The 11,265-nt window shown below is 40.5% G+C and overlaps 1 long non-coding RNA gene across 1 annotated transcript; it reads right to left on the minus strand.

The window, feature by feature from the left end:
* Window positions 1–8,446: 8,446 nt before the first annotated feature.
* On the minus strand, window positions 8,447–11,206 carry LOC138955692 (uncharacterized). Its single transcript, XR_011452329.1, has 3 exons — window positions 10,926–11,206; window positions 9,912–10,030; window positions 8,447–8,582 (listed from the first exon to the last, which is right to left on the minus strand). It is a non-coding gene; the product is annotated as an uncharacterized lncRNA (long non-coding RNA).
* Window positions 11,207–11,265: the final 59 nt, after the last annotated feature.

Genomic DNA, 11,265 nt, shown 5'->3' on the forward strand with positions numbered 1-11,265 from the left:
TGTTCAGAAGTTTGTTTACTTCTTCCATAACCTCGCTTGTGAACTGGCTACCCCTATCGGTCAGTACCTCCCGAGGAATGCCCACTTTTGTCCACATGACCCACAAAGCTTCACTCACTGTTTCTGTTCTAATGTCTTTGAGTGGTGTAGCCTCTACGTACCGTGTAGCGTAGTCTACCATAGTCAATATGTATTTGTGCCCTCGGTTAGATGCGGGTATGATGGGCCCTACGATATCGACTCCCACTCGTTCAAACGGTGTCCCTATCAGCGGCATGCTTTTCATTGGCACTTTCTTTGTGGCCCCCTTCCGCGAGCTGCGTTGACACGCATCACATGACGCGCAATACCGTTTGACGTCACCACAAATCCCTGGCCAATAAAAATCGCGCCAAATTCTGTCTCTGGTGCGACGCACGCCTTGATGCCCGGCCATAGGTGTGTCGTGTGCTAATTTTAGAACGTCCGTTCTAAAACATTCTGGGACAACCACCTGTTTGCATGGACTGCCGTTGTCCATGTATATCCTATAAAGGATATCCTTTTTCCACTCGTAATGAGTGCCGTCTTTTGCCCCCTTGGCAACCCGATCGCGGATTTTCGCTAGAGAGGGGTCTGTCTTTTGCTCTCTAGACAAATCCTCTGGCCGAATCTGACCTAGATCGATTTGTTTCGGAACCCAGGGTTTTTTCTCCGCCTTCTGTTTTTCCTGGTTCCGAGTCTGTACAGGCGCACACAATTGTGGCTCTGCCTCCCGTTTCGCAACTGGGAAAATAGGTACACTGACCTCGTTTTTATCCATATCTTTTCGGATATTGCCGATCAGAACTTGGTGACACAAAGCTTTTGCCACCAACACGCGTGTGACTCCCGAGAAAAACGGTGTGTCCATTTGTACAACCGCTATCGGCATTTTTCTCTGACGCATATCTGCTAGGGTTATGTTCTGGTGTTCGCCCGTATAACACTCCGGCGGCACTAGTGAAGAGTTCACCACTATACAAGTTGCGCCCGTGTCACGGATACCACTTGCGTCCTTTCCCTCAACCTGTACTCTACAGTTTGGATCGTATGCATCGCCCTTACGACATTGGCATGTGACCTCGTCACCTGACGTTCGAACTGCAGCTAGTGATGTTGATGCATAATTACTGCTGGGTCTTGGCCCATCCAATCTTTTGGGACAATCACGCATCATGTGCGGCCCCCCACATCTGAAGCACCCCTTCGTGTTGGGTGGTGGTCTATTCCCTGTTTGCCTGTTTGGATTACCCCCCGACCTCTGTCCAAAGTTATTGCCCTTGTGTGGCTGCCTATTGTCTGACTGTGCGTTACCCCCGGTTGGAGGTGGTCCATTACGCGGCTTATTGTCAAACCTACGCTCGCCCCCCTGTGACTGTCGCGGTGGCATGCGTCCACCGGCATCACGTGCATCTATGTATGTTTGCACATGTTTCACAACATCATCGATGTTAGTTGGATTTCTTTCCCTAACGAATCTGTTTTGGTCCGGAGTTAGGACATCCAACAGTTTGTCTGTGAGAATTAAATCCTCCAAGTCACCCGACTTCCCTTCCTTTTCGGACAACTCCTTCCATCTATCTAGATAGGTTTTCATGCGTTTTCGGCATTCTTTGATGCTCTCTTCCTTTTCCCACTTAACCTCTTTGAATCTCTTCCTGTAAGATTCAGCAGTCAGCTGAAAACGCTGCAAGATCGCTGTTTTCACCTCATCATAGTTTACTGACTCCTCATCAGACAATTCGATGTACACCTGGCGTGCTTGACCTCGCAATTGCCCTGACAATCGAATTGCCCACTCATCTTCATCCCAATCTGATAGTTTTGCAATGCGTTCAAACTGTTTGAAGTAGGCTTCTATATCATCTTTGTCATCCAAAATTGGCAGATTGATATGTATCTTGCTACTTGACTCTCTGGGCATATGATGATTATTTTGGTTTACATTCTGATTTAAACCTAGGTCAACCATTTCCCGCATTTTCCTCAGTTCGAATTCTTGTTGCGTTTCTATCTCTTCACGTCTTTCTCGCGCCCTTCTTTCCTCCCTTTTGGTTTCTTCTTCCATTTCCTTTTCTTCTTTTCTTAGCTTTTCTTGGAACTCTCTTTCCTCTTTCCTTCGTTTCTCCTCCGCTTCGAGTTTCTTTTCCTCTCGATTTATCTCTTCCAGACGTCGCTTTTCGATATAGTCTGCCAACTCTATACCTGACAGACCCAGGATAATCCCATCCTGCTTGAATGCCAACAGCGGAGAATCCGCCTCCATAACCTGCCGTCTCGGCATTTTCTTAACTTGTCGGTGCAACAACTAGTCTCAGTTATTTTGCCAAAATACACTAAAGACTCAGTTCCTCAATCCTAATTTGTCTACACGTAACCCTGGTATACAAAAGTAAGGAATATAAGAGCACACCTCTAATCACTACCAGATTAGAACACCGACTGACTATAGTAGTTATGTCTTTAACCTAGACCTACTCGACTCCCGAGTTAACTGCTATATCAAACTTCCTTGTGAAGGGTTATAACAACTGATAACACAATCACCACAACGTGATCTGGCTTCCGAGTGACCTTGACACTAATTCAATAGCACAAAACCTAGTCACTACTGACTCAGGAAACACACCAGCTTCACTAAAATAATCTATCACAACAAGATTATTTTCCTTACCTAGTCTCAGTATAGTGTCACATTGACCCAACTATACTAAACCAATATCGACTTTCGAAATTGGAAATCGGCTAACTGGATTTTACAATTCTGACTTTCAGAACCTAGACAAAAACAACCATAATGCTTTTATATGTCTATCCATCCAGTTAAGCTTTACTAGGTAAACTCGAGTTTTATAGGTTCAGCAATACCATGCTAATTCTCTACCTATCATCAAAACTCTCATCAGACCCTACTGCACTTCTTACAATAGTTCCGGTAAATCTTCATTCAAAACTCAGCTTCCCTGAGTTGAATTACTTTACTTTAATCTATGACAACTATATTTCTTATGCCACCAAGAAATACAAAGTCATGGACGATTTTAGTCCAAGCGTGCGTTTACATTCAAGTATTGCTTGACTAAAATGGAATAGTGCCTTCGCACAAAAGAATATATGTTGATGTTTCAGTTCGGTTTAAAATGTTTCCCTTTTCTTTTAGAATTCGTAAATTGGCTATCTCAAGAAAACCTACCTCGCGTCCAAGATAATTTTCCCAAGGAAACCAATCACAATTCTTTCACTCATACACTTCTACTGGTATCACCTACTGTATTCACAAATACTGACAGTTCGTATGTGAAACAAAAATCTACGTGTTACAACATACCTATCCAACTGACCTATTCATGCACATGCAGTCGTGCAAAATGTACAAATACAAAAATGAATTACCATAGCCAGACCTCCGAATGAGTTTTGTGACAAACCTGCACAATGGTGTGATACCCAACTAAAAAATTTAGAATTTTGGCTCGTGTCTTTGGAAATAATCCCAAAACCAAGAATGTCTTGGAACTATCCCGGACGAGCCCCCAAATGTTGCGGATCCTAGTCTGTTGCGTACTCGGAGGGTACGAAGACCTCACCTTTTACGTTATAAATCAGAACAAGAATGAATTTTGTTTCTAAAAAAAATTCTATCACACCACTATTGCAGATTCATGCACAAAACACACAAGACGTATTTGTAAATTTATAGATTCAACTTTTATTTACTGGCTTGTTCCGTGGTCGACGGGTTATTCTTCATTTCTGTATCGTTCATATATCCTGGATCTAATTCTAAAAGTCACTCATCTTGAAAATACGCAGTGATGATGTTGACAGTCGGAACGTCGTGTGGTCCAGGCTGGTTATCGTCGAACGGTTATATAAAGTTCATCATTGATGATCAGGAAAACATCGCACGAAGTTAGAGGGTTGATCGTGAAAAAAACTCGTCCCTCAGATCTCGAACTGGAAACTCGTGGTCGTAACTCGAAACACCAACATATCGAGAAAAGATTCCATCACCCTGACGGTTACCGGCTACCGCTGTCGCTCACTGCCAGATCTCTGGTCGCTCCGTGAAAGATAGGGTGTCTCCTCTGTGTAAGCTCTTGCCAACTTCGTTCGCCCTTGGCGATGGGTTTTGCTTCTAGGCATGGGCATAGAACGGTGTTGTTGTGGTCCTCTCATGCTTTCGCTCCTTCTCTTCCACTTTCCGTTGCCTTTTCTTTTCGATCGTTATTCTTTTCTCTCTCTGCGCAAACTCCTTAATCGCTAACCGAAACTCATCTTTGCGTTGTTAGCTAACCTAGACCAATGGAAACTCTTGTCTATTCGCGAAAATAGCGATCAAGAATTTTGTACCTAATAATAACCTCATTTATTATCTAACTCCTTATGTTCCCAATACTAATGAACAAAGTAAACTGACGATCACATCGAAAGTAAAAGAATAAGCTTTGAAGGAAACTCCTTCAAGAAATACGACAACTCCTTGACGACAAACAAAATGACGTCAACTGATAGCAAAACTTTGACGTAATTATACTTCGGTTTTCCCGACGATTCATAGGCACTTGCTGCATCACCTAATTAAATAGACCATAGGTGCCTGACGGTGCTCGGTATTTGTATGGACCTGAATAGCTTGCGTACATTTTCGCAACACACATGTAAGAGCCTGTGCATATATAAAATAGTAAGCCAAACTTGGCATTTGCAAGAAGAACGGTGCCTCGAAACTGACAGCAGCAACAACAACAATGTAATTATCCACACTCACAGTGACACTCAGCTTTTCACCCTATCCAAACCACCAGCCATCCTCTCACTAAAAACCAAAACAAACTCCCCAAAACACATACACACACACACACACACACACACACACACACACACACACACACACACACACACAGACACACACACACACACACTAAAACACATAGAGAATCATGAGATTTTTTTTTTTTTTTTATTATTATTATTCTCTTTATTTATATAGCGCCTTATCCGAAGTTCAAAGCGCTTTATTTGTTTGTTTATTCATCCTGAGAATGTTTCTTTAGCCACTGAGCCAACTATAATACTCGTCATAAAAAGTAGGCAGATGCGTTTGAGGGCAAATCTTTATGATGAGTCCGTTTATCAAAAAAACAAATACAGGTTGACCCAAAAACAATGCAACCTACAAAAAAGTTAATAACTTCTACATTTGTGGACATAAACTTCAGCCTATGCATGACCCTTCTGCAAAGTGACAATTTTGAAGATCAAATAGGCTGACTTTTGTGCAATTTTAAATTAAGTTCCCAATTTCGGGGATCGACTCAACAGTACGAGTTTTAAACTGCTTCAGTTCCTGCAAATCGAATGGCAGGCCATTCCTCGGGCCTTCTGCAGGAAGCTGGTAAACTCGATGTGGAACAGGACTGCAGAAGGCATCGCAAAACGCGGCGGACACACCCATTACTGAACTGTTCGGAACTTGCACATTTTGTTTTCGACCCCCATGTTGTTTCAGAGCTTGTTGACACGTAATGCGTGAATGAAATGTCACCATATTTTGGAAAAGGATCGCAGTTATAATGAATTAAACATGTTACAAATTTGATTCAATTTTGTTTGGTGGTTTGGAAGCTGTGTTTGTTTGCGTAAGTGGTCCCTAACTTTTCCTATGAGTATATAACTGCTTTCTTCAGGTCACCGATGATCTTGGGGGTGTATACTCAGACATTCAGATAATATAATAGCTAAAAGTCTGGAGGGTTTAAATTAAGTAAGTCGTTTTAGTGAGTCGACCGCAGAATTTGGAATTTATTTTTGAAATAGAGCACATAAGTCAGACAATTTGACCAGTTACATTTGATCTACAAAATGTCCACTTTGTGGAAGGGTCATGCACTGGCTGCGGTTTATGTACCTTAAAAATAAAGTGATTCGGTCAACAGATGTAGAAGTTATTAGCATTGTTTTATGGTTACATTTTTTTGGTTTATCCTGTATATGGCTGAAAAAGCCATTCATTCCCCAAACCTATTCAGAAAACAGATTGGGTTTATATGACATAGTGTCTAGACAGTGTCTACAACACAGACACCCCGCAAAATCAAATTCGCAAAATCAATGTTCCCGCGTTAAAATTGACAAATCAGAACTGCCAAAACAAAACATCTTCTGCACGTCAATAGAAAACCCAATCAAATCTGCATCCAAATCAGTCAGTTTTGTTCACATATCTGGTCTAACGCTGACATTAAGGCATGTTGATTGGTGTAGGTGTCATTCCTCTGAGAAGCTGCAAAAGGTGGTTTTTGAGGACGTTTTAGTGGGTAATGACAAAAACCGGTACGTTTTCGTAACTCCTCAACGCATTGCCTTCAACGTTGCGGTGATTTGTGCTGACACATGTGGAAAAGTTCATACGGATTTTAAAGTCATTTGAGACATTAGGTCTGCTGGTAATTGACATGCCAGAAAGAGTTCTTAAATTGATGGTAGGTCTTCGCTGACTCATTGACAAACAATTAATTTGTTGTTATCTTCAAGAACAATAACAGATGCGCCACACAGTTAAATTTCATGTACATATTTTATCAGACATTGGCGGTATGAGGATTTCAACGCGAAAATTAATCTTTAAGAATTTGACTCATTCAGTGCGCTGAGCGCAAATGTCGGCCTACGCCTAGCAAAGCTCACGATTGACACGCTTAACTGATCATGGCTCTTGAAAGAGCATTTTCGAATAATGTGTGTGTGCGTACAAGTGCGCTGTGAACAGTCATAGTTGAAAATGTATGAAATTAAAGGTAAACTGAAGCTTTCATTTTTATATTTAGTCAAGTTTTGACTAAATATTTTAACATCGAGGGGGAATCGAAACGAGGGTCGTGGTGTATGTGCCTGCGTGTGTGTGTGCGTGTGTGTGTCTGTGTGTGTGTGTAGAGCGATTCAGACTAAACTACTGGACCGATCTTTATGAAATTTGACATGAGAGTTCCTGGGTATGAAATCCCCGAACGTTTTTTTCAGTTTTTTGATAAATGTCTTTGATGACGTCATATCCGGCTTTTCGTGAAAGTTGAGGCGGCACTGTCACGCCCTCATTTTTCAACCAAATTGGTTGAAATTTTGGTCAAGAAATCTTCGACAAAGCCCGGACTTCGGTATTGCATTTCAGTTTGGTGGCTTAAAAATTAATTAATGACTTTGGTCATTAAAAATCTGAAAATTGTAAAAAAAAATAAAAATTTATAAAACGATCCAAATTTACGTTTATCTTATTTTCCATCATTTGCTGATTCCAAAAACATATAAATATGTTATATTCGGATTAAAAACAAGCTCTGAAAATTAAATATATAAAAATTATTATCAAAATTAAATTGTCCAAATCAATTTAAAAACAGTTTCATCTTATTCCTTGTCGGTTCCTGATTCCAAAAACATATAGATATGATATGTTTGGATTAAAAACACGCTCAGAAAGTTAAAACAAAGAGAGGTACAGAAAAGCGTGCTATCCTTCTTAGCGCAACTACTACCCCGCTCTTCTTGTCAATTTCACTGCCTTTGCCATGAGCGGTGGACTGACGATGCTACGAGTATAGTTACGGTCTTGCTGAAAAATGGCATTGCGTTCAGTTTCATTCTGTGAGTTCGACAGCTACTTGACTAAATATTGTATTTTCGCCTTACGCGACTTGTTCTTAATGCATGCTAAATTTTTTTTACCAATTCAGTTCATTGGACATGGTACATTTTTATTTTTAAAATTCGTTCTGGCATGTCGCACAACAGCAGAACTAATATCTCACATGACTTGAGATTCCGTGTGTACTTAACGACATGTGTTAGCCCAAATCACTGACACGTTTTAAGACAATGCGTTGAGGAGTTACTGAAATGTACCATTTTTTTGTCTCATTTTTGTACTTAACGACATGTGTTAGCACAAATCACTGACAGTTTTAAGACAATGCGTTGAGGAGTTCTGAAATGTACCATTTTTGGTCTCATTACCCGCTAAAACGACTTCAAAAACTGCCTTCTGAGAGGATTGACAACTACACCGCTCAGCATGCCATAGCGTTCATGTTAGACAAGATATATGTGAACAAAACTGACTGTTTTGGATAAAAATTTGATTGTTCTGTCTAATGACATGCAAAACATGTTTCGGTTTAGTTGTTCTGATTTGTGTTGTTGATTTAACACGGGAAGCTTGATTTTGTGAATTTGATTTGGGGGAGGGGGGGGGGGGGAGTGTCTGTGTTGTAGGTTCCACTGCATAGACACTACGTCATGAAAACCCAATTTTGTTTCTGAATAAAGTAGGGAAATTAATGGCCTTTTCAGTCATATACTTGGTTTTTCAATCAACAGCCTCATCAGTAAGATCTGCCCTCAAACATCTGCCTACTTTTTATGACGGGTAGTGTAGAAACCTCTGGAAGCATTCTCAGGCGAATCAGATGGAAAAGCACAGAATAGTGATGGTACTCTGAATTTGATCATCGTCCCCAGCAAACCCAGGTGCAAGCAGCCTTCCCCTAATGTAGCGGTCCTTCCTGAAAAATAAAGAAAACATATAACTGAGCACGTTCAGTATTCACGGGGATGGGTTTTGGTTCGTTTTGGTTAGCGAGGGGAGGGTGTGTGTTGGGGGGAGAAGGTGTGTACGTGTTGAGCAGTGGGGGTGGGGGGGGGTGGTGAGGAAGCACTTGCTCTTCACATGACCATTGGGATCGGGGATGGTGTGTGTGATATTGTAATCTAAACGATTAAAAAAATCTGTGCGTGTATGAACTTTGTGCTCGGCAGAAATGTTCCTCGATTTTAGTCAAAAACAAGTGTGCCCTCAACCCACACACTTTCGCTCTTCAGCATCAACGCTATACAGTTTCATTGGTAAATGTGTCTCGATTTCAGCCCAAAACAGAACTTTCAGGATCCAAAGCACTCGCCTGTCAGCCTTTTTATTAAAATACATTCAACCCACCACATTTTCCAGTGATGAAGATTCTGGGGATGTGTGTTGATCCCATTGATTTTGGCCATTTCAGATCTGGCCAGAGTTGTACATGGGATAGGAACATAACTTCACCCAGACACATAAAACATTGACATCCTGACAGTCAGTGACTGCTTTATGTGCATAGTTGAATTTTGAACGAATTTCTCAACAGTCACTAGCAGTAGCAGAAGTAAAGAAGTAACATTTTTGTTAATCTGAGAGTGGTTTCCACAACAAAATCTAACTCTGGGCAGGAAGAAGCCAGGGTGTTGAATGTAGAAGTATCCGAGTGTACATATTCATTCTTATTCCATGTAAAAGCCTGGCAAGATCTAGGATGGTGAGCCAAGGGAAGAATAACTGTATGTGCCTTTAAAATAATTCCAGTAAATTAGTAATGATTTCATTTTATCTTGCAATTTTGTTTTACGTTCCTGTGCTGCATTAGTTCATTCACACTTTGTAATCTACTTTAAGAATAGTGGCAAAGGATTTGAGAAGAGAAAGAGAACTAAAACCAAGCTTTATGTACCATTTTGTATAAATAGCAAGGATACATACAGATGTAAGAATTTATTTTATACAAAGCCGTAATGTTTTTGTGTCAATAAACTTGCATCTCCTGCTACTACTCTCAGATTCAGATGTAACAAGTGTTGACATAGCTGAATGTATCTATCTAGATTGTAAGTGCATCTAATGTGAAACGCAGATCTCTTTACAACACAAAGTACAAAAGTTTGCCAAAAACATCTACACAGCTTCAAACTACTATCACCAGTGCCAATTTACATATCATAAATCAATTTTACAATAACAATTTAATACTAATAGGCACAAGCAGGTATAGTACTTGGTAGTGGTACAGAAATGTGTAACTTACTCTTCATGGTAGTCTGTAAAGCAGCATACCCACTCAGTCTGAATCCTCTCCAGAATCCATCTGAAGGCAAGAGCTGTATGAACACTTCATCACACATCATCTCTGGTTTCTTAGGAGGCCTGAAAAAAAAACCATAAAATAATTAATTAACAATAAATAATAACTGTATTATAATTAAACCACTCGCACCTTGATTCTTTTATCCCCTCTTTCACAATCATAGTTTATACAGCAGCATTTACCTCTGACTCTGTTCATGCAGAGTAAATATCAAGTATTTAAACAGAAAAATAAGTCATTGTTGAATAACCCTTCTAAAAATACACAATAGACACACTTTCAGTGGCAGTGATTCAAGTGAAGTCATTTTCTTTCTTCATTTGTATACACACAAAAATTGTTGGCTTTACACACTTACTATATCAAATTATACATGCATTCAGCTTAGAAAACATACTTCTAATGTTGGGAGTGCAGTGTGAGCCAGGACATTTACAGCAAATAAGGATACACAACAGTTCATTCAGAGATAGATTTGCCATTCACTGCATTATAATTTATATTGTTAGTTGAATGAGATAGATCTACAGCGATGCTTCAATGCATTAGATTAGCTTTGTTTTAGTGTCTACTGTTCATTGCTCCACCGTGGGAAATTCAGTCAACAGTGCACAGTTCCGAAGAAACCGATGCTGCTGTGCATATATTCATTGATGCATTGACGATCGTTCATTGTCAATGTCACTGTCAGAAAAACAACAACTGTATCTTTCATCGTCACCACTACACAATGGCTCGTAGGCCTATTTTCCTATGACACTGAACACGGTTTCGGAGACACTCAGACAGTACTGCCTGGCCCATAGATCTAGATCTACCCTTGCTCTCACTTTCTAACAAATGTATTATTGCAATATAATCTGACACACACTCACACACCGAGGCGCACAAACGAACACACACACCGTGGGACACACAAACTACACGCACACAACGGATGAATCTTGCTCTTACCTGTTGGATGATCCAAACCGATTAAAATCAGCGACAGGAAGATGTACAAGCCAAATTTGTACAGTCGCTGATGTAAAAAGTGGAAATTTAGTCAATGTTCATAGCAAATCTCCCGACTCAAGGTAGATCGTGTCCCAAATCAGCTGTGCCGGTCACTTCACGACTTGTATTTGAACCCCCTCCAAAGCGCAATCAATGTTTCAACTTCTTTGTCGACATCATTCTTTGGTTCATGCGTCGGACTGCCAAATATTTGATTTTTTTGTACAGCAAAATCAAAGACTGTCATGGCGGCCGCCATTTGTGTTTTTTGCAATAGTTCGAAACTAAGGAATTTGGT

This window comes from Littorina saxatilis, unplaced genomic scaffold (genome assembly GCF_037325665.1).
Source record: "Littorina saxatilis isolate snail1 unplaced genomic scaffold, US_GU_Lsax_2.0 scaffold_745, whole genome shotgun sequence".
Lineage (NCBI taxonomy): Eukaryota > Metazoa > Mollusca > Gastropoda > Littorinimorpha > Littorinidae > Littorina > Littorina saxatilis.